General features: G+C 35.2%; 1 protein-coding gene and 1 long non-coding RNA gene across 21 annotated transcripts in view; one reads left to right on the top strand and one right to left on the bottom strand.

Annotated features, from left to right (window-relative positions):
• Nucleotides 1–22,245, bottom strand: part of LOC112669448 (uncharacterized) — a 362,442-nt gene that overhangs the window by 98,062 nt on the left and 242,135 nt on the right. The gene's annotated exons all lie outside the window — the stretch shown is intronic.
• LOC112669444 (ankyrin repeat domain-containing protein 26-like) overlaps nucleotides 1–22,245 on the top strand; it is a 95,483-nt gene that overhangs the window by 38,805 nt on the left and 34,433 nt on the right. For 4 of the 16 annotated variants that reach the window (XR_007406005.1, XR_007406000.1, XR_007406004.1 and 1 more), the window contains 2 exons: nucleotides 9,328–9,461; nucleotides 19,207–19,299. The gene's annotated coding sequence lies outside the window, so the exon portion shown is untranslated. Of the gene's footprint in view, nucleotides 1–20; nucleotides 900–965; nucleotides 1,763–3,506; nucleotides 4,427–9,327; nucleotides 9,462–19,206; nucleotides 19,300–22,245 lie in introns of those variants that run through there. The other 12 variants (XR_007405997.1, XR_003142258.3, XR_007405996.1 and 9 more) reach the window with 6 other exon arrangements.

Raw genomic sequence — 22,245 nt, 5'->3', positions numbered from 1 at the left:
ATTGTTTTGCTCTATTTTCATATAAAATCCTAACTTAAAGAATTCTAGAAAAAAAAAAAAAAGAATTCTAGGTATTTTTCTAGGCCCATAAATGGATTGGGTAGGCCTGAAGACTAGGCTCCCAGAGTTTAGGAGCCCGTTGGGCAGCATTCTTGCTAATGAGGCTGATTTCTGCAGGGGATGGAGTACTGACTAGGGTGGGGGGTAGGAGCAGAGAGGGAAGTTGAACAGGCATCAGGAACCTAGGAAAAATTTGGGTTAATTTTCCAAAAATTTGGAACTTGGTCAAAGTTCTGTCATGATCTGCTAACAGTCATGGGCAAGAAAAGGACATAATATTTAAAACCCTAAGTTAACCATTTTTTTCATCGTAGAACTATTTTTACTTTGAGATATTAAAGCGGAAGGATACATAAAACTACCGTTTAAAGAATAATTATTAAGCAAACACCTATATGGCCTAGATATGTGTTTCCTATAAAGGCAGAATATAGTCCTTGAACTTGACTGATGTGAGAGCTTGTAGGGCAAATAGGGTAAAAGGCTTGGTAGAACATGTAAAAGAATAGCGGGGAGGGTCGGAGGTGAGTAGGAAGGAGGTGGGGATGATGGCGTATGATTGCTTCGTGGTACATACACACCAAGGTCTGAAAAGACATTGATCAGGAAGGCATGAAACCAGGAACAGTAAACCAGGAGCAGCAGATCTGGGCTTTTGTTCCCCCACCACCTGGGTCTTATTGGGCATGTGACTGAACAGAGCACTTAAGCTCTGCTTGAGCCCTGCTTTCTGCTTTCTGCAGAAATTGAGCCCATTGAGCCCTGCTTTCTGCATCTATAAAACAGAGTAATTGTACTATCTCTTCATGTTCCATGAGATTGTTGTGAAAACAAAAAATGTAAGTTTACTTAAGTCCTTCAACAACTGAAATAGTATTAAGTTTAAATTCTATTGCTTCTTCTTATTTTCTCCTATGTAACTCACTGTTTAATAGTATATGAAGGTGAGTTTTAGAATCTGATTATAGCTCTTAATTATTTTGAGGAACTGGGCTAGGTTTTGGAAAATGTTCTCAATCTCTCAAAACATCTGGTGAGGATTAGCTGAGGAGTAGCCATGGTGACAATTTGTGAGAATCAGAACAGCTGTCAAGATGGAAGTCTGGCTCTGAACTAGTCAACCCACTGTAAACATACCTCCTACCTACTGTAGAAAAGGCTCTGCTTGCTCTTTGACATTGGAGTTGTTTTTTTCAAACACAGTTTTGAGACACTTGTTGGTTAGTTTTGTTATTGTAAGAGCTGTTTGTTCTTATTCTACCAGGGGTATTGGATTTTGTGGTCTCTGCCTTTGCCTAAGGGAGGATAATTCCAGCTCACCACTTTGGCAGACATTTTGTTAGAGTTAAGAAGTACCTTGGTTATATTCCCAGTTTTACAATTAAATAGGGTGTATTGATATAAGACAAAGAAGACACTGCAACTCCAACTAGTTGGCTTTTAAAAAATATATTCTAGAAATAAGTTAGCAAAAACACATATAATTTCAGTGTAGCTTTCTGGGTCAAGATTTAGAGTACCTTCCACGGGCTTCCATCCCAGTCTAGTTGAGAACAGGCACACCTGACAGTTTAGTGGAGTGGCTAAGACCCTAGGCTTATGTGTTACACAAATCAGGAGTAAAATGTTGGCATATATCTTTCCAACTATTTTTCAGAGTGCAATAGGCAAAATAAATTTCTTTTTTCTTTTTTTTATAAAGGTAGGACAATATTTTATGTCTCAGTAAATTGTGTTTCTAACTTAATTTATAGAAATCAATAGTCTACATTATTTAATATCAATCTGTAGCTTATAATGTCTGCATAGTATTTTACTGTATATATTTAACCAGCCCTCTTAATCTTTATTTAGATTGCTTTCAATTCTTTGATTTTGTCTAAGTATAGTTGACACACATCTTATAGTAGTTTCAGGTACAACATAGTGATTACATAAGTTTGTATGTTATGCTGTGCTCACCACAACTGGAGTTCCCATCTATCACCATGATTACAATACCATTGACTACAATCCTTGCACTGTACCTTTTGCTCCTATGACTTACTCATTTCATAACTGCCAGCATGTGTCTCCCACTTCCCTTCACTCATTTTTTCTATTCTCCCCTCAGGCAACCACTAGTTTGTTCTCTGTATTTATGGGTCTATCTGCTTTTTTACAATTGTTTCAATGGTTTTGGTTTTTAGATTTTACATATAAGTGAAATATGGTATTTGTTTCTGTCTGACTTATTTCACTTAGCATAATACCCTCTAGTTCCACCCTTGTTGCCTAAGATTTAATTGTTTGCTTTTATTAATACTGCTGCAAGGGATCCCTGGGTGGCGCAGCGGTTTGGCGCCTGCCTTTGGCCCAGGGTGTGATCCTGGAGACCCGGGATCGAATCCCACGTCGGGCTCCCGGTGCATGGAGCCTGCTTCTCCCTCTGCCTGTGTCTCTGCCTCATTCTCTCTCTCTCTCTCTGTGACTATCACAAATAAATAAAAAATAAATAAATAAAAATTAATACTGCTGCAATTAATAACCTCATAGAAACTACTTATTTCTGATGATTTCATTAGTATTAAGGATGGAGAGGAATCTTTTCTAAACCTGTATGATTATTTAAAAAGTTTTTCATAACACTGCAAAATAACTTCCAGAAAAGTTATCAAGAAAGAAGAGAGAACAATATTTCTGTACTGATAGAAATGACCTAGAAGAGAGAAAAACTGATGTTTGGTAGTAAGGGCAGCATAGTCAAAACAATGTCCTTGAGGAAGTAGAGTATGGGATCTTAGTGCCCAAATGGAGTGGGGGTGATTTTAAATAGAAACAAGGAGAACTTATCTTTGGTAGAAAGCAGGAAGGTACAGTATGTGGGGGAAGATGCTAGAAGGTTGACAGTGTGGTGATGGGAGAGAAACTCTGATTGCTTCAAATTTCTTAGAGAAGTAAAAAACAAGGTCATGAGTTAGAGTGAAGGCAGTAGAGAAGATGAAAGTTTAAAAGGAAAAGATGGTAAACTATAGTTGATTCTCATTATTTGTGGATTTAATATTTGCAAATTCACCCATTTGTTAGAATTAACTTGGCACCCCCAGGTCTGTACTCTCAGTGTTTTCAATTGCAGATACATGTACACTTAGAACTGTGAAAAATTGTTGTCACCCAAGATGTACACTCTTAGCTGAGACTGAACGAGATGACATTCTGCCTTTTTGTTTCAGCTCTCATACTATAAGAAAGTGTCTTTTTCACGGTCTACTTAGAGCCAGATTTTTAGCATTTTGTGCTTTTTATTGGTGATTTTGCTGTTTACAATGCTTCCTTCCAGGCATAGTGCTGAAATGCTGTCTAGTGTTCCTAAGAGCAAGGAGGCTGTGGCATGCCTCATGGAGAAAATATGTGTACTAGATAAGCTTTATTCAGGCATGAGTTATAAAGCCATAATCTGTAAGCTCAATGCTAATTAATCAGTAATATATATTAAATAAGATGTTTTTAAACGAAAACTGACAAAAAAAGTGTTATATGCTACCAGTTGATGAAAATGTAGCCAAAAGCTTACGGGAACCTGACTCTGTATTTCTGCTAGGAGCACTGGTTCAGTATGCATTAGTTCACTGTTGCTGGTGACTTCAAAGGATGTAACTGTAGTGAATAACAAGAATTGACTGCACTTTTTTTAGAAGAACAGGAGAGTGAATGAAATAGGGAAGTATAAATGATTGACATCGTAAAGCAAGGGTCCAATTGACTTAAAATTATAAATTTGACCAATCAATCACTGTGATTGTGTGTTTTCCTCTAGTCATATTAGCTGTACAGATATATATGAAATATGCAGACAGTGGGTTTTGGCTAGGATTGTGATTTTGCCAAAAGAGTATGGTGATGCCAGGCAGAAATTGAGGGGTTGAGAGTGTATGCAAGTGAGTGGTTATGATAGTGCCCCTTATGGCTTATGTCTTTGTGTGTGTATTTTATTTATATATATTACTAATTTTTTCAGTGTAGAGGATGTCAAGCATATCTTTGCCTCAAGATGTGAGTTTCAAAAGGTACTTATTTCTAACATTCCTCCATAAGAATAAGGACTGCTTCCCAAGACACATAAACTATGATTAATGTATTTGATTAGGAGAGACCAGAATTTGACAGCAGCTACTGATGGACAGCCATCTTTCATTGCTTACTTTATATTCACTGAATACTTCCCAGAAAATCAGACATCATACAGATTTATATCTTTTTCAGTGTGGAATTCAAGATTTTTAAGTTTTCTGAACTCAATTTGTCAAGATTAGAATCCATGTTTCACCAAATACTAGCAAGATAAGCTCATAAATCTGGTGGCTATGTTGTGGTTTATTAAACCCAGGTAAGACAACTATTAATATCATCAAATTTTATTTGTCATACTCAATGAAACTTTCTCCAGCAGACCACCACTACATTCATCAATTGAAGCTTTAAAAAACAAAACCTTCCCCAATCAAGAACTAGTAAATTGGAAGACTAGAACAATTTATGTTAGCTAAAACCACCAAATTTTAAGTTGAATATATTGTTTAATATGCCATTGTAAAAAATTATTAATGTTAATGGTATATATGTGTTAGTTAAAACTTATTTTCCTCCAAATTTCAGAATTCTATTATAAGTACAGCAACTTCATTTGGCATAAAATTTTCTAGAGAATAGAAAGAGGATATATTCTGACTCATCTTTGAGGTTAGCCAAGTGTGGCACCAAATTCAGACAAGGATCATATAATAAAAGAAAATAGTATTATCTTTATCTATATATATCACTCATTTAGTTACATAAAAAGTCCTAGGCATGGTAAAAGTATACTAAATTCAATAATATAAAGGACAGAAATTATACTCTGACCAAGTTGGGCAAATCCTAGAGATGCAGGAGTGGTGACTATTAGAAAAATCTCTAAATGCCTGTGTTCTCCTCTAGGCTTTTGATAGATTCCTGCCTCACACTTAGGTCTTTTATCCCTTTTGATTTATATTTGTGTATGGTGTAAGAAAATGGTCCAGTCTCATTTTTTTGCATGTGGCTGTCCAATTTTCCCAGCACCATTTATTGAAGAGACTGCCCTTTCTCTTTCCTGCTTTGTTGAATACTAGTTGACCACAGAGTTGACACATGAGTGGCCCATTTCTGGGTTCTCTATTCTGTTCCTGATCTATGTGTTGGTTTTTGTGCCAGTACCATACTGTCTTGATGATCACAGCTATGTAATATAGCTTGAAATCAGGCATTGTGATGCCTTCGGCTATGGTTTTCAAAATTCCTTTGGCTATTTGCAGTCTTCTCTGGTTCCATACAAATTTTAGAATTATTTGTTCCAGCTCTGTGAAAAATGTCCATGGCATTTTGATAGGTATTGCATTGAATGTATAAATTGCTCTGGGTAGCATAGCCATTTTAACAACGTTTATTCTTCCAATCCATGATTACACCTCTCTTCCTCAATTTCTTCCATAAGTGTTCTGTAGTTTTTCGAGTACAGATCCTTTACCTCTTTGATTAGGTTTATTCTTACATATCTTATGGTTTTTGGTTGCAGTTGTAAATGGGAACAATTCCTTAATTTCACTTTCTTTTGTCTCGTTAGTGTATAGAAATGCAATTGATTTCTGTGCATTGATTTTATATCCTGCCACATTGCTGAATTGCTGTATGAGTTCTAGCAATTTTGGAGTGGAGTCTTTTGGTTTTCCACATGAAGTAGCATGTCATCTGCAAAGAGTGAGAGTTTGACTTCTTTGCCAATTTGAATGCCTTTTATTTTTGTTGTCTGTTTGCTGAGGCTAGGACTTCTAGTACTATGATGAACAACAGTGGTGAGAGTGGATATCCCTATGGTGTTCCTGATCTTAGGGGAAAAGCTCTCAGTTTTTCCCCATTGAGAAAGACACTCACTGTGGGTTTTTCATAGATGGCTTTTATGATACTGGGGTAGATAGAACTTTTATGTTCCCTCTATCCCTGCACTATGGAGAGTTATAATCACAGGATGCTGTATTTTGTCAAATACTTTTGTCTGCATCAATTGGGAGGATAATACGGTTTGTGTCCTTTCTTTTACTAATGTGATGTATCATGCTGATTGATTTGTAAATGTTGAACCACTCTTGCAGCCCAGGAATAAATCCTATTTGTTTGAGGTTAAGATATGGGCAGAAGACATTTCTCCAAAGAAGACATACAAATAGCCAACAGACACATGAAAAAATGCTCTGCATCCCTTGGCATCAGGGAAATATAAATCAAAACCACAATGAGATGTCACCTTATACCAGTCAGAATGGCTAAAATGAACAAGACAGGAAACAACAAATATTGGCGAGGATGCAGAAAGACAGGAACTGTCTCATATTTTTGATGGGAATGCAAGCTGGTATAGCCACTCTGGAAAATGGTATGGAGGTTCCTCAAGAATTTAAAAATAGAACTAACCTATGACCCAGCAATTGGGTCAATAAATACTACTAAGTATTTATCCCAAAATACAAATGTAGTGATCTGAAGGCATACCTACATCCTAATGTCCAAAGGAGCAATTTCCACAATAGCCAAACTGTGGAAAGAGCTGAGATTTCCATTAACAGATGAATAGATAAAGATGTGGTATATATACAATGGAATATTACTCAGCCATTAGAAAGTACGAATACTTATCATTTACATTGATGGGGATGGAACTGGAGGCTATTATATTGAGTGAAATAAGCCAATCAGAGAAAGACAGTTATATGTTTTTACTCATATGTAGAATATAAGAAACAGTGCAGAGGATGTCGAATAAGGGAAGGAAAATTGAAGGGGAAGTCATCAGAGAGAAAAGCCATGAGAGACTCTTAGCTATAGGAAATAAACTGAGGGTTGCTTGAGGAGATGTGAGTGGGGGGATGGGGTAATTGGGTGATGGGCATTAAAAAGGTTATGTGATGTGATGAGCACTGGGTGTTATATGCAACTGACAAATTATTGAACACTACATCTGAAAGTAATGATGGCTAATAGTAATATGTTGGCTAATTGAATTTAAATTAAAGCAAATCTCTAAATGTAGTCAACCATATTGATACAGAAGAAAAAAGTACAGACATCTCAATAGGGGCACAAAGGGAATTTGGGAAAATTCTATACTTATTCATGATTTTTTTTTTTTTTTTTTACAAAAAGCTCTTGGTAAAGACATGGTAAGAGATAGAAGATAACTCCTTTAATATGACTGAGGTTATCTTTTCAAAACCTACACCAAACTTCATATGGGTGAAACTGTTGAATCATCCCATTAGAAAATCAAGAACCCATTACTACCATGTCCTTTCTACATTATGTGATGGTTCTGGACAAAGCAGTACATCAAGGAAAAGAATAATATAAGGATTAGAGAGGAGAAAATAAAATTGTCATTATTCACATCAGATTGTCTACATAGAAAACCCAAAACAATCTTATCTGCCTTAGCTGTAAGATATTCATTTAACTTCATTTTAAAAACTTCTTACATTTCTTTCAAGCAGTATACTGTTTCAAACAGTATATTGTTTACTTCTGTGGGAAAATAAAAACAATAAAAATAGACTCAGTAAGAAAACAAAATTAAAGAGATAATATTGTTGCAAATTCTTAATAGCATAATGGAATCATATTTATTTTCAAATGACCAAATACTGACATTTCACGTGGTACTCCTTTAATATATATTTGGAATAATCTGTTTCTTGGAAGTTTGACAGAATAACTGGTTTGAGCAAAAACTGGTGAAAACTGAATAACATCTGTAATCTCATTAATAATAATGTGCCAGGCGATCCCTGGATGGCTCAGCGGTTTAGCGCCTGCCTTTGGCCCACGGCGTGATCCTGGAGTCCCGGCATGGAGTCCCGTGTTGGGTTCCCTGCATGGAGCCTGCCTCTCCCTCTGCCTGTGTCTCTGCCTCTCTCTCTCTCTCTTTCTCTCTCTCTCTCTTTCTCTCTCTCTCTGTGTGTCTATCATGAATAAATAAAATCTTTAAAAAATAATAATGTGCCAATGTCAATTTACTGATTTGGATATTGTGCTATAGTTATAAAAGGCGTCACCATTGGGGAAAGATGGGTAAAGGGTTCATGGGGTTCTATTCCATCCTTTTTTGCAATTTTTGTAAATCTAAAATTATTTCAAGATAGAAATTTAAAAAGAAAACATGTCTTGTTTACGACTTTCATTTAAAAAATTTTAATCAGATAAAAATCACGTAGCACTTATTTCTTAATCTAGCTCATTGTTGCTCACCTTACCTAGAAATGGAATCCCTTAAAAGGCCTGTCTCCAAAAAGCAAAGTTTTCACATTTATGTTTCTCAAAGCTTGCAATATAGAATTTGATCTCTGCAGTAGTAAGGTCATGGGTATTAATAGTTGTTGGCTAAAAAAAAATCCCAGGGAGGTCATTGTCACCTATAGTTTTCTGTCATCCATCCAGATTCTACATTAGTATAAACAATCTATGCTTAATTGTAATTAAAGAGATAACCATGGATGGTACCTTCTACTGAGTGATGTGCATAAAACTTCATAAATATAGTTTAACCCATTGACAAGAGGTAATAATCGGCACATGATTGTAGCAATTCCTCTAACTAGCTATGCATCCTTTGGTTTCTAATACCAATTTGAAATCACTTTGATTCGGTTGGCCATAGCTCCTCAATTCTGTTTCCAGTTTCTGGAGTTTCAAAGATCATTCTATGCTTTAACTTAGAAGTTCTCCCTCTGCTCCCAGGTGTGGAGGCATCTCTGTAACTGACCAGAAGAAACAGTTTTGTCATGTCTCCTGTCAGAGTTGCACTAAATGCACTCAGCCCACTATGTGGCCCTTGGCTTGTCATTTTAATGGATCGCTGGGCAGCTGCTATAATGGGAGTCTATCTAAAAACACCACAATCAGAGACCATCTTCAAGAGATGCTCAAAGAGGAATGAACAGTGTGAGGCTTTTAGTTCTTATCAAATGTCAGCCTTTTTAAAGTTGAGAGTCAAAAAGGCTTTGAAAAAAGTCACCTTGTGAAATGACACAGTTCTATCCACTCTATTTTTTTTTTGAGGGTTAAAGGGTTCAGTTTCATTTATACAATTTATTAGAAAAACTAATAGCTAAGTATTTAAAGCCACTGGGCTACTTTCCATTTTAAAAGTCTATTTCTAATGTTCTAAAATTAAAGTGGCAGAAATATTTTTACACAACATGGCAATTTCTTTTTCTGCCATAGGTTTTCATGTGTGTCTCAGGCTGGCCCACCAGACATATATGCCTGAAATCTTTGTTCTGAAGAGATTTGCCCCAATGATGGGAGAAGAAATTCAAGCACCACTGGAGCATTCCAGGCTGCCAGAGGTCTCTGAGGTAGGAAAAATGAACATGCTTTCCTGTGCCTCTGTACGGTAGGAAAGTAGTAAGAGGAAGAGTTAACATAGTTTGAGGATAGTGCCATGTTCTGAGGTAATCAATGCCCCTCTGGCTGAGAGCCTTTTCTGTATACAGCAAAGGGCCAATCCAATTTTTCTTCCACGGAGCTTTTCTGGATTTTTAATTTTCTTCATACAGAGGTCATCTCCTTAGATTACTAAGAAGTGGGCCACTTGATGGAAGAAAATTGAGTCCATTTCCTCCTTCAGAGAGCATTTCAAGTAAATTGTTTTTTTTGTGTGTGTGTTGTCATATGCTTCATTGAAATTGATTTTATCTAAGTTAATATTAGGAAAATGAATTCTAATGATTTTCAGATATTTCCTACCTATATCCTGTAAACATCTTATTTCCAATGACTCATCCTTGAGAAATAGGTACATTTCATAGATAGATAAAGCAATGCTCATAGAAGACGAGGATCCTTACTTTCAGTTGCCAAGGTTCTCAGGTTCCGTTACCACCCTTGATTTGACTTGCATCATCTCCATCTTTTCAACTTTGAGGTTAAAGTAATCTCTAATGACCCTGATTTCTGAATCACTTATTTGAAAACCAGTCATTTGAAGCTGAGGAAATAGAAGTAGAATCCCAGCTGACTTTTAAGAGTAACAAGCAGAAATCACTGTTGTAGGCTCTATCTTTACTGGACTTCAATTTAATAAAGTGAGGATGTCTTTCTTACTATTGGAGGATTCTCTAACTGGTGTTTGCATCCCTCACCATTATCATTTTTTTAAAAGTTCTTATTTAAATTCCCTTTAGTTAACATACGTTATTGTACTCTGACGGCTGGACATGTAGTACTGAGTAAGGAGGTGGGCCACAGGGACAGAAATAAGTGTGACCCTGTATACATGTCTCCTGTAGTCCCCTATAGATGCAGCTCCATATGATTATGCCAGGAGCCAGCCTCAGAACTCTTGCATCCATTATTCCAAGGAAGACACAACTATCCAGGGTTGACACTCCAGATGAAACCCACTTGCCATCCCAGAGCTAACAAAGGGATGAATTACAGATTCATAGAGGCTAAGAGAGGAAAATGATTTCAGAAATATAGAATATGATTTTTTTAATGAAAGAAATAAAATGTACTGACATAGAATGAAAGACAATTTAGTAAAAGTGCTAGGAAAGTACATTTAGGAAGGGGAAATGCAGACAAGAACCCTCTCCATCTTGCTCTAGCATATTAGATAAGCCATATATAAATGATTTGCTATTACTTGTTGGATCTTTTTTTTTTTCAGTTTGGGTAATTGAGAATTGATGATGTGACAGGTCAGCTAATCAATATTGGTGTGTGCCTACTGAGTGCTAGAGACTTTGGTAGACAGTTACAAATAACTAAATAGAAGTATTATCTAATACTGGATAGTGAAAACTGTTGCTTGAACACAATGACTGTCATTTTTAGTGAGTGATTTGGATTTTTTTCCTGTTAAAAGTTTATGCTTAATCCCCAAAATAAGACAGCAACATGTAGTGGTTAAGAACACAGACTGTAGCTAGACTGTGCTCTTTGGGTCAAGTCTAACTCTGTCATATTATGCCTTGTTACATTGGGTAAGTTATTCAAGCTTTAAAAATGAGGAAAATAATACCTATATTGTTGATTATTAGTAGTATTAAATGAAATATTTGAACACTGCTCAGAACAATGGCTGGCAAATAGTCCCATGCCAGTTCATTAAATAAACAAAAAAACCTCTCTTAGATTGTGTTAACATGAAATAACTGTAGATATTATCAAATCTAGTTGAATTGCAATAGATATGATTATCTCTGTCTTTTAGTTAAAGAAGCCAAGATCCAGAAATACAAAACATCTTAGCTAAGGATCCAATAATTGGCAAAACTGATATTTATATCCATTTACACTGCATATGGAGGCATGTACAGCCACCATCAACACTGAAACAAGGTCCTCCATAAGCAAAAAGATTACAATTCATTGAAGGCTCAGATAATGATTAGCATTTTTTGGCAATAAATTTTTTTTTAATTAAGATATGTATATTTTTAGACATAATGCTATTGTACACTTAATATAGTACAGTATAAACATAATTTTTGCATGCACTGAGAAAACAGAAAAAACTTTTGACTTGCCATAGTCACTTTATTACAGTGGTCTGGAATGAAATTCACAGTATCTCTTGAGGTATGCTTGTACAAAAAGCTTAACTGACATGATGGTGAAACCAGAGGGGAGAACTACTGGTTCCTTTGCCCTGGATAATGATACCCAACATTGTCAATAATTGGATTATTTTTTGTGTGGTATCATTCCACTGACTGAATTTGATTGTTTTGTCTCTAAATCATTTTACCCGCATGACCATAATTATCACAATAAAAATAGCAAACATTCATCATCAACAAAAGTTTCCATATATCCCTTGTTTCAGGCAATCACTGATCTGCCTTCAATAAAGAAAGTAGTTTATAGATGAGCTTGTATTTTCTAGAATGTTATATAATGGAATAATACAGTATGTCCCATTTTTTTTGGTCTGCTTTCCTTCATTCATAAATGTTTTCAGAATCATTTATGCTTTTGCTTTTTATTGCAGAATAATAACCCACTGTATAGTGTTATAGGTTGAATTGTGTATCCTCTACCACCCCCAAAAAGATATGGTGAAGTCCTGACCTCCAGTATTTGAGAATGTGACCTTATTTGGAAATAGGGTTTGCACAGAGGTAATCAAGTTAAAATGAGGTTATTAGGGTGGACTCTAATCCAATATGACTGGTGTTCTTATAAAATGGGAAAATTTGTACACAGAGAAATGCACAGAGAAAGGGTGATGTAAAGTCTCAGAGAGAACTTCAAGTCAATAAATTCCTGAGGCAACCAGAGGCTAGGAAAAAGACCTAGATAGGATGGATCTCTTTCATAGCTCTCAGAAGCAACCAACATTTTGGCTTTCTAGCCTCCAGAACTGTGAAACAATAAATATCTGTTGTTTAAGCCACCCACTGTATTATGGCAGCCCTAAGAACTAATACATGTGAATAAACAAAATGTTTTTGTCCATTTAGCTCTACTGATAAACATTTGGGTGGTTTTCAGTTTTGAGCTATTAATAAAAGCTGTTTTGAGCTACAGCTTTGTGTAGATATACACATTTCTTTTGGATAAGTATTCATTTCTTTTGGATAAGTATCTAGGAGAGGAAGGATGGATCACGTAGTAAGTACATGCTTTTTCAAGACACTACCAAACTCATTTCCAAAATGATTGTACCATTTAAAAATCTGACCTATGATAGGCAGACCATGAGAGTTCTATTTCCTCCACATCCTTCCCAGTAGTTGGTTTGACCAGTCTTTTTGATTTTAGACATACTAATAGGTGAGTAGTGGTATTTCACTGTGATTTTAATTTGCATTTTAATAATAACTAGGAATATTGAGCATCTTGTCATATGCTCATTTACCATTTATATTATCTTCTTTGGTGAAGCATCAGTTGTTTTTGCTTATTTCACTGGGTTGTGAATTTTCTTATTACTGTGTTTTGGATATTTTTTTATAGGTTCTGGATATAAATCATTTATTGATTTATATTTTCAGACTTAAAAAATTTTTGACTTTCTTTTATACTTTGCTTCATATAATAACTCAAAGTGAATTATAGTCCTGAATATAAAACTTAAAGTTATAAAACTTCTAGAAGAAAGCAAGGAAGAAATGTTTATAACTTTGGGTTAGGCAAGATTTCTTGAATAGGACACCAAAAGCATGATCCATAAATCAACAAATTGATAAAACAGACCTTATTAAAATTAAAAATGTCTGCTCTTTAAAAGACTGTTTAGGGGGCACCTGGCTGGTTCAGTGGTTGAGCATCTTCCCTCAGCTCAGGGCATAATCCCGGGGTCCTGGGATCAAATCCCACATCAAGCTCCTCTCAGGGAGCCTGCTTCTCGCTCTGCTCTATGTCTCTGCCTCTCTCTCTGTGTCTCTCATGAATAAAGTATTTTTTTAAAAATTAAAAAAAAAAGACTGTTTAAACTGATGGTTACTAGAGAAGAGGGTGGGCAGGGATGGGTTAAACAGGTGATGGGGATTAAAGAGGGCACTTGTGATAAGCACCAGGTGATGTATATAAATGATGAATCACTAAATTCTACACCCATAACTAATATTAAACTGTACATTAATTAATTGGAATTTAAATAAAACCTTGGAGAAAAAAAAGATAGTTTAAAGAATAAAAAGAAAACAAAATGAATGAAAATATTTCCAAAACATACATCTGTACAAGACTTTTATCTATAATATTCTTGAAACTCAATAATAAGAAAATAACTCAATATTAAAAATGGGCAAAGAGGGGATCCCTGGGTGGCACAGCGGTTTGGCGCCTGCCTTTGGCCCAGGGCGCGATCCTGGAGACCCGGGATCGAGTCCCATGTCGGGCTCCCGGTGCATGGAGCCTGCTTCTCCCTCTCCCTCTGCCTATGTCTCTGCCTCTCTCTCTCTCTCTGTGACTATCATAAATAAATAAAAATTAAAAAAAAATTTTAAAAAAAATGGGCAAAGAATTTTTCTAGTCTGTAGCTTGTCTTTTATTTTCTTCCACAAGTTTAATAGTTTTAGATTTTATATTTAAATCTATGATTTATTTTGAGTTAATTTTTATCTATGGTATGAAGTATAAATTGAAGTCATCTTTTTTGCATAGGATATCCAATTTTTTCATTGAACTGTCTTTAGAGGCTTTGTACCTTGGCCAAAAATCAGTTGTCAATCTTTGTTGATATGTTCATATATTTTTGGAATCCTTCTTTCTATTGATTTATTTATCTTTATGCCAATCAAGACAATCACTGTCCTGATTACTTCTGTTTTTCTTTTTTTAAGAATTTTATTTATTGATTCATGAGAGAGAGTCAGAGACATAGGCAGAGGGAGAAGCAGGCTCCCTGTGGAGAGACTGATGCGGGACTCGATCCCAGACCCCAACATGACGACCTGAGTGGAAGGTAGATGCTCAACTGCTGAGCCACCCAGGCATCCCACTTCTGTTTTATAATAAGCCTGAAATCAGGAAAAAGTTAATTGTCTAACTTTGTTTTTCTTTAAAAATTTGTTTTAGCTAATTTAGATTTTTTTTTTTGTATTTCAATATAAATTTTAGAATTAGCTTGTCGATTTCTACCAAAAAAATCCAACTGGGATTTTAATTGATATTGTATTGGATATATACATCAATTTGGAAAGAACTGACACCTTTATTTTAAAAAGATTTTATTTATTTGAGAGGGAGAGAGAGAGCATGGACAGGAAGAGGGGCAGAGGGAGAGGGAGAAGCAGATGCCCCGCTGAGCAGAGAGCCCTAGCCAGATGATGCAGGGCTGGATCCCAGGACCCTCAGATCATGACCTGAGCTGAAGGTAGATGCTTAACCAACTGAGCCACCCAGGTGCCCCAGAACTGACATCGTAACAATATTGAGTCTTCAGAGCCATGAACATAGCCTATTTATTTTGGTTCTCTTTAATTTCTCTTATTGTTTTATAGTTTTCAGTGTACAGGTCTTACATACTTTTTGTTAGATTTATTTCTAAGTATGTCATATTTTGGGATGATATTTTTTATTGTAATTTCTTGTAATTTCAATTTCTGATTATTGTTACTACTTAGAAATGCAATTAATTTTTTGTATATTAAACTTGTATTCTACAATCTTGTTAAATTCACTTACTAGTTCTAGTAGATTTTATTTATTTTGATGAAACTTCAAATTTTCTACATAGATGGCCATGTTATCTACAAATAAAGAATTTTACTTCTTTTTAAATTGGAATGGTTTTTATTCCCTTTTATTCGTTAATCACAGTACTTAGAATCTCCAGTACAATAATGATCAGAAGTGGTGAGAGCAGACATTTCTGTCTTAATTCCTGGTCTTAGGGAGAAGTATTTAATCTTTTACCATTATGTGTGATATTTACCAGGTTGAGAAAGCTTTCTTCTATTCCTAGATGCTAAGAGGTTTTTTTTTTAAAATCCGAATGAATGTTGGATTTTATTAAATGCTTTTTCTCCATCTATTAACATGATATTTTTTCTTATTTAGTTTGTTAATATGATTAATCAGATTGATTTTCTAATGTTAAGACAACCCTATATGCCTGGAATAAATCCTACAGAACTTGTTGTGTTTTCCTTTTAACATGTTGTTGGATTCAGTTTATTAAAAGTCTTTTTTAGAATTTTTATCTACATATTCTATATATTTTTGATAAAGGAGTATAGATATCTCTGAATATAAGTTTGGGTTTGTCTATTTCTCCTTATAGTTCTATTAATTTTTCTTCAACTATTTTGAAGCTCTATTATTAGATATGTAAATGACTAGGATTTTTTTGAGTTATTTCTTTTATCATTATTAAAACTTCTTTAACTCTGGTGATATCCTTTGCTCTGAATTATACTTTTTATGCTGTTAACATAATTACAACAGATTTTTTATAACTAATATTAAGATGGTCGAATTTCTTCTATTATATATATTGGTATAAATAAAAGGATTCTATATATATGTATGTACACGCACATGCACACACATATGTAGATACACATATATAGTCTTGAATGGCAGCATAGGGTTGAATCCTGCTTTCTTATCCAACATATATAAAAACTATTTTTGAAGACATTTAAATAAAATGAATCTTATATATCTGATATTCTCTATTCCTTTAAAAAAAATTTTTTTTTTAATCTGATAATCAGTTACCTGTGCATGGAGGACATCCTTTAACATTTATTTCAGGCTAACAGTGAATTATTTCAGCTTTTATATGTCTGGAAAATGGTTTATTTTGCTATGATTTTGAAAGATAGTTTCACTAGGTATATGTTTCATATAGTAATTTTTATTTTAGCACTTTTAGAATGCTGTCTACTATCTTCTTGTTTGCCTTACTTCCAATAAGAAATCTGATGTCACCCTTACTTTAGTTTCTCTATACCTGACAAATCTTTTTTTCTGATTTTAAGATTTTTCTCTTTATCATAGTTTTTGAGCAAGTTTGTGTTGATTGAGCCTGTTGGTTGTGGGAGTTCATAGCATTTATCAAATTTGGGAGATTTTTTTCCCCCCTACTATTTCAAATATTTTCTTTTTTTCCTCCTCTAGTTTAGAGATTCCATTGACACTAATACTATGTTTCTGGAAGTTATCCCACAGTTAACCGGCTCTTTTCTGGATTCTCTTTTCTGCATATTTCAGTTTGGATAGTTACTATTGCTTCTGTCTTCAAGTTCAATAATCTTTATTTCTAATAATGTCTAATCTGATGTTAATCTCATCCAATGTAGTTTTCTCTTAGATATTGTAGTTTTCATCTCTAGAAATTTGATTTGGGTTTTAGAAATATCATCTTAGGGATCCCTGGGTGGCGCAGCGGTTTAGCGCCTGCCTTTGGCCCAGGGCGCGATCCTGGAGACCCGGAATCGAGTCCCACGTCGGGCTCCCGGTGCATGGAGCCTGCTTCTCCCTCTGCCTGTGTCTCTGCCTCTCTCTCTCTCTCTCTCTCTGTGACTATCATAAATAAATAAAAATTTAAAAAAATTAAAAAAAAAAAGAAAAAGAAATATCGTCTTATATCTCTACTTACATTTTTGAACATATCTAATGTGGTTATAATAAATTTTAATGCCCTTCTCTGCTAATTCTTTTTTTTTTTAAGATTTTATTTATTTATTCATGAGAGACACACAGAGAGAGAAGCAGAGACATAGGCAGAGGGAGAAGCAGGCATCTTGAGAGGAGCCTGATGTGGGACTTGATCCATGACCCCAAGATTATGTCCTGAGCTGAAGGCAGACACTCAACTGCTGAGCCATCTGGGTGTCCCCTTTTCTGCTAATTCTAACATCTATGTCAATTCTGGGTTGGTTGATTTTTGCTCTCATTATTGGTCATATTTTTCTGCTTCTTCACATGTCTGCTGATTTTTAGATTAGATTCCAGTTTTTGTGAATTTTACCTCATTAGGTGCTGGACTTTTTATCTTCCTATAAATATTAATCTTTTTTCCTGGGATGCAAATAAGAAACAGTTTGATCTTTTTGTGTCTTGCTTTTAAGATTTGTTTGGGCAGAATCAGAGCAGCATTTAACCTAAGGCTAATTACGTCTCACTACTGAAATAAGATACTTAGGAGACTCTACTAATTGTTTCATGGATTATGAGGTTTTCCATTCTGGTGGAAAGGAGTCATGTTCCTGGTCCTGTATGAAATCCAAAGAATATTTTCTCTGATCCATTTGGGGTGGTTATTTGCTAGCATCCAGTAGATTCCTACACACATGCCCTAATCAGTACTCTTCAGAATACTCAAAAGAGGTCTCCTATAGATCTCCATAGTCCTCTCTTTGGGCAGTCCTCCCATATTTGTTATTTGTATTATAAATTCCAGCCACTGGTATCTATGGATGCTGAGCTTAATCTACTCAACTCAGAGAATTCAAGAAACTCAGAGATTCAGGAAACTTAGAGAACCCTTCACTGGATGAACTCAAAGGAAACCATGCCCAGATGCATCTTAATCAACCTCAGGAAAAAATATCTGTAAAAAGTGACAGTTGTATGTAATAATGCCTAGAGCAACCCCTAAGAAAATAGATAAGACAAAGACAGTAGATAAGATGGAATATAAATAGATAGCTAAATATTTCAAAAAATTCACAAAAGGGGAAAGGAGGAATATAAAATAGAAGGACAAAAAGAAAACAAAATAATGACAGACCAAAACAATAAGTTATCAATAATTACATTAACTCTAAGTGGTCTAAGAAAATCCAATAAAGGAGTGATCATTAAGTTGGACAAAAACCTAACACTCAAATATATGTTGTGAAGAGAAACCAACTCACTTGAAACATCCTGATATGAATAGGTTAAAAGTAAAAAGAAAAATATGTCACATACAAACACTTATCAAAAGAAAGCTGGATTGTTTCTATTAATACTAAACAAAGTAGACTTTAGAACAAGCAAAATTACAAAGAAGCATTATGTAATAAGAGGTCAATCCACTAAGAAGACATACAATATTAAATACGTATGCCACACATAAAAAATGAAACCAAAACTGGTGTTAAAATACAACTAGAAGAACTGCAAGGAGAAGTAAACCCACAATCATTAACTGGAGGCTTTCAGTTTCCCCTTTCAGTAATAGAACAGGTAGACAAAAAATAATACCATATGGAACAACAACACTCCACCAAAGAACAGCAGAATATACAAATTCTTTCAAGTGCACAGGGAACGCTTAGCAAGATAGAACATATACTGGATCATAAAAAAAACTTAACATATTTAAAAGTATTGAAATCATGCAAAGTATATCCTCTAACCATAATGGAACTCATCTAGAAATCAATAATAAAAAGATATCTGGAAAATTCTCTGATTCTTAGAAATTAGATAATAATTTAGATAAAAATTGACAAGAAACAATCCATGGGCCAGAGAGCAATTCTCAGGGAAAATAAAACATTTTGAACTCAGTGAAAATGAAAATACAGCATAACACAATTGGTGAAGTAAAACTACCATAGTACTTGGGGCGGGGTGCAGAATATGTCATTAAATGCATATATGAGGAAAAGAGAAAGGTTTCAAATTAATGATATAATTCTACTTTAGGGAACTGGAAAATAAGAGCAAAATAAACCAAAGTTATCAGAAGGAAGTAAATAATGGAAAGCAGAGATCCATAAAATTGAAAAAAGAAAAATAGTAAGTACAATTAGAAATTGGCTTTTTCAAAAGATCAATAAGATTGGTAAAACTTTGTACAGGTTGACCAAAACATAGAGAGAAAGAGAGAGAGAAGATACAAATTATATCAGGAGGAAAAAAGATGGCATCATTACAGACCCAATGTACATTTAAAGTATAATAAAGGGAATATGATAAAGAACTCTATACACATACATTTAAACAGCTTGGATGAAATAGAAATTTCTGTAAATACGTAAACTACCAAACCTCACTGAAGAAGAAATAGATAGCTTTTGAATAGTTCTATATTTATTAAATGGATTAATAGTTGAATGGCACAGGTCAGTATGGATACAGAAAACTAAAGATTTATTTACTGAGGTGGGGCTCCTTATTTTGCCCCTGCTAAGCAATATACTGGTCCCCCAAATCTGAGATTTTGATTAATTTATTTAATGAATGGTGTTGAGTAGTAGGTTGAGAACTACAGGTTTTAAACAAATGTCTTAAAAATAGGAGAACGATAAGTGGCTGTTAAGGTCTTAATCTCCTTAAATCAAGGGGATTTTGGTAAATGTGTTTTGGAATAGATATCTACTTAGAATAGATAGCCTCTAGAGCCAGGGATAGTAACCAGGAGGATGTTACTGAAATGTGGTGGTAAAGATTTGATCTCTAGGCAGGCAGTTTTCAAAAATGAATGGAAGGGATAAATCTAAAAACTGGTATAGTTTATGTATAACCACATATTTATTTTTATTTTTCCCCAAGTAAGGTAATTTTCTACATAAGATAATACACAGCTCTACTTTTTGGGTAAAAGGCATGTACTCAGTAAGCATTTCTAAGGCATCTGGAAAGAGCTCCCTAGTTCAATACCCTTTTCCCTCATCTGTTCTAGACAGTTAGACATGTTTTGGACTAGCTTCATTTCCACAATAGGTTTTTTTTTAAAGACATTAAAATGACTGAATTCTCCAGGCAGAAAATGAAAACCCTAAAATAGAGGCAGAATAACAAGTATTACTTCTGTTAAAACAAATATAGAATTTAAATACACAATTGAGCTGCTTCTGTTTGTGTGCTTTAACATTTAAATCTTCTTACCGCCCTACAATAATTGAAATTGCCCAAAGAAAAATAACCAATCTGAGATGGAATAAAACAATTCTGGTGGTCTGAGGAACAAGCACATTAGTCAAGTAGCATTGGAAAAATCCATTTTTGTATGTAATTTTGAGAATAAGCCTTTAGGTCAGCATTGAGTTTGTGCTTGTGCTGAGAGCTAAAACAATGTGGCCAATGAGAACAGCTCTTTTGTGATGTTCTCAGTGTTTCTAACTTTATCCCCATCTGTTTGAAAATTTCTGCAGTGGTGCCCAGAACAGCTTGTTGGTAGCAATGAGGAAGTTTCAAGGGGCAAATTTTTCTTGGGACCAAATTATCTTCAAACTCAAAAGAGAATCAAGGTGGTCTTTTAAGAGCTCACTATTCTAAGTTTTGTTCATGGATCAGCCGCATTGACATATCCTGAGGGCATGCTGGAAATATAGAATCCCAGCCCCCAACCTCCTCCTATGACCTACTGAATCAAAATGTCATTTTATCAAGACTTCCAGGTGACATTACAAGTTGAGACAATGTGTTTTTTTTTATGTTTTTAAAATTTAAATTCAATTTGCCAACATACAGCACATTAGTTTCAGATGTAGAGTTCAGTTATCAGTTGTATCACATGTGCTCATCACATCATGTGCCCTCCTTAATCCCCATCACCCACTTACCCCATCCCTCCTCCCATGTCCCCCTCAAGAGTCCTCAGTTTGTTTCCCAGAGTTAAAGAGTCTCTCACGCTTTGTTTTCCTCTCTGATCTTTCCCCATTCAGTTTCCCCTCCTTCTCTTATGGTCCCTTGCACTATTTCTTATATTCTGCATGTGAATGAAACCGTATGATAGTTGTTCTTCTCAGATTAACTGTGTTTTAAGCTCTTTGATAAGTTTTTGTTAGAGGGTGGTTTGAGAGACAAGAAGTTTACATATCTTAAGAGACAAGTGCTGATTCTTTAGGTGAGGGTTTGGGCATTGTAGCAGTGTGGCAAAACAGCATCCAGGGACGATACAGAAGATGAAAAGGCCTCTGCTGGCAATGATGCTGAGAGAATAAACCTTCTATGGCACAGGAGAGCTCCTGGAGACCTCTGAGATGCCTATCAAGTTTAAAGACAAGAGTTACAGTATCAGACAGGTGGTATCAATGCTTTCTTCAAAATCCACCAGTTTTTGGAAGTATGCATTTATGATTTAACAACCACGCTCAAGGAGTCAGTCTTTCAGCACTTTATCAGACCAAGAGAAAATGATTAGATCTGCAAACAGTATAATACACGAAAAAAGAAGTATCTCCTTCCCATAGGAGGGACATGGAATGAAAAAATTCGGTTTGTAATTGACAACCTGGAGAGATGCTGAATGATACACTAGGGTCCAAATTCAGTCTTTCTCCAATTTTCAAAGTGCAATCCTGGCCCAAACCTCTGGACACACACAGAACTCTGCCAGTAACAGTTTGTGCAGGATGAGGATATCTTCCCTTGTCAGTCTCTGGCAGTCAAGACCCCTCTACTTCATTTGAAGATTAATTTTCTAGTTAAATCTTCGTATTCTTTGTTCTCAAATATCTTTAGGAGGAGAACAGACAGATCTGGATGATCTAGATGAACTTGGCCAAGTGATCTCACATGTCGATAGGGCAATGAGTTAGGCTTGGGTGGGGTGGAGCTCCTCTCCCTCTTTTCTCCTTTTGGATCTCTGTTTCTCCTCCTGAAGCAGCTACTCTCATGACCTTTAGTTGGCTTATTAGTGGAATTTCATTTAGACATGACTATATAAGTGACTTCTAAATGTCAAATAATAAGGATGATTTAACCATCTGCTTTTATTGATTGCTTACCCTGTCATCT

This window comes from Canis lupus, chromosome 25 (assembly GCF_003254725.2).
Source record: "Canis lupus dingo isolate Sandy chromosome 25, ASM325472v2, whole genome shotgun sequence".
Lineage (NCBI taxonomy): Eukaryota > Metazoa > Chordata > Mammalia > Carnivora > Canidae > Canis > Canis lupus.
This window is presented reverse-complemented; position numbering and strand designations above follow the sequence as displayed.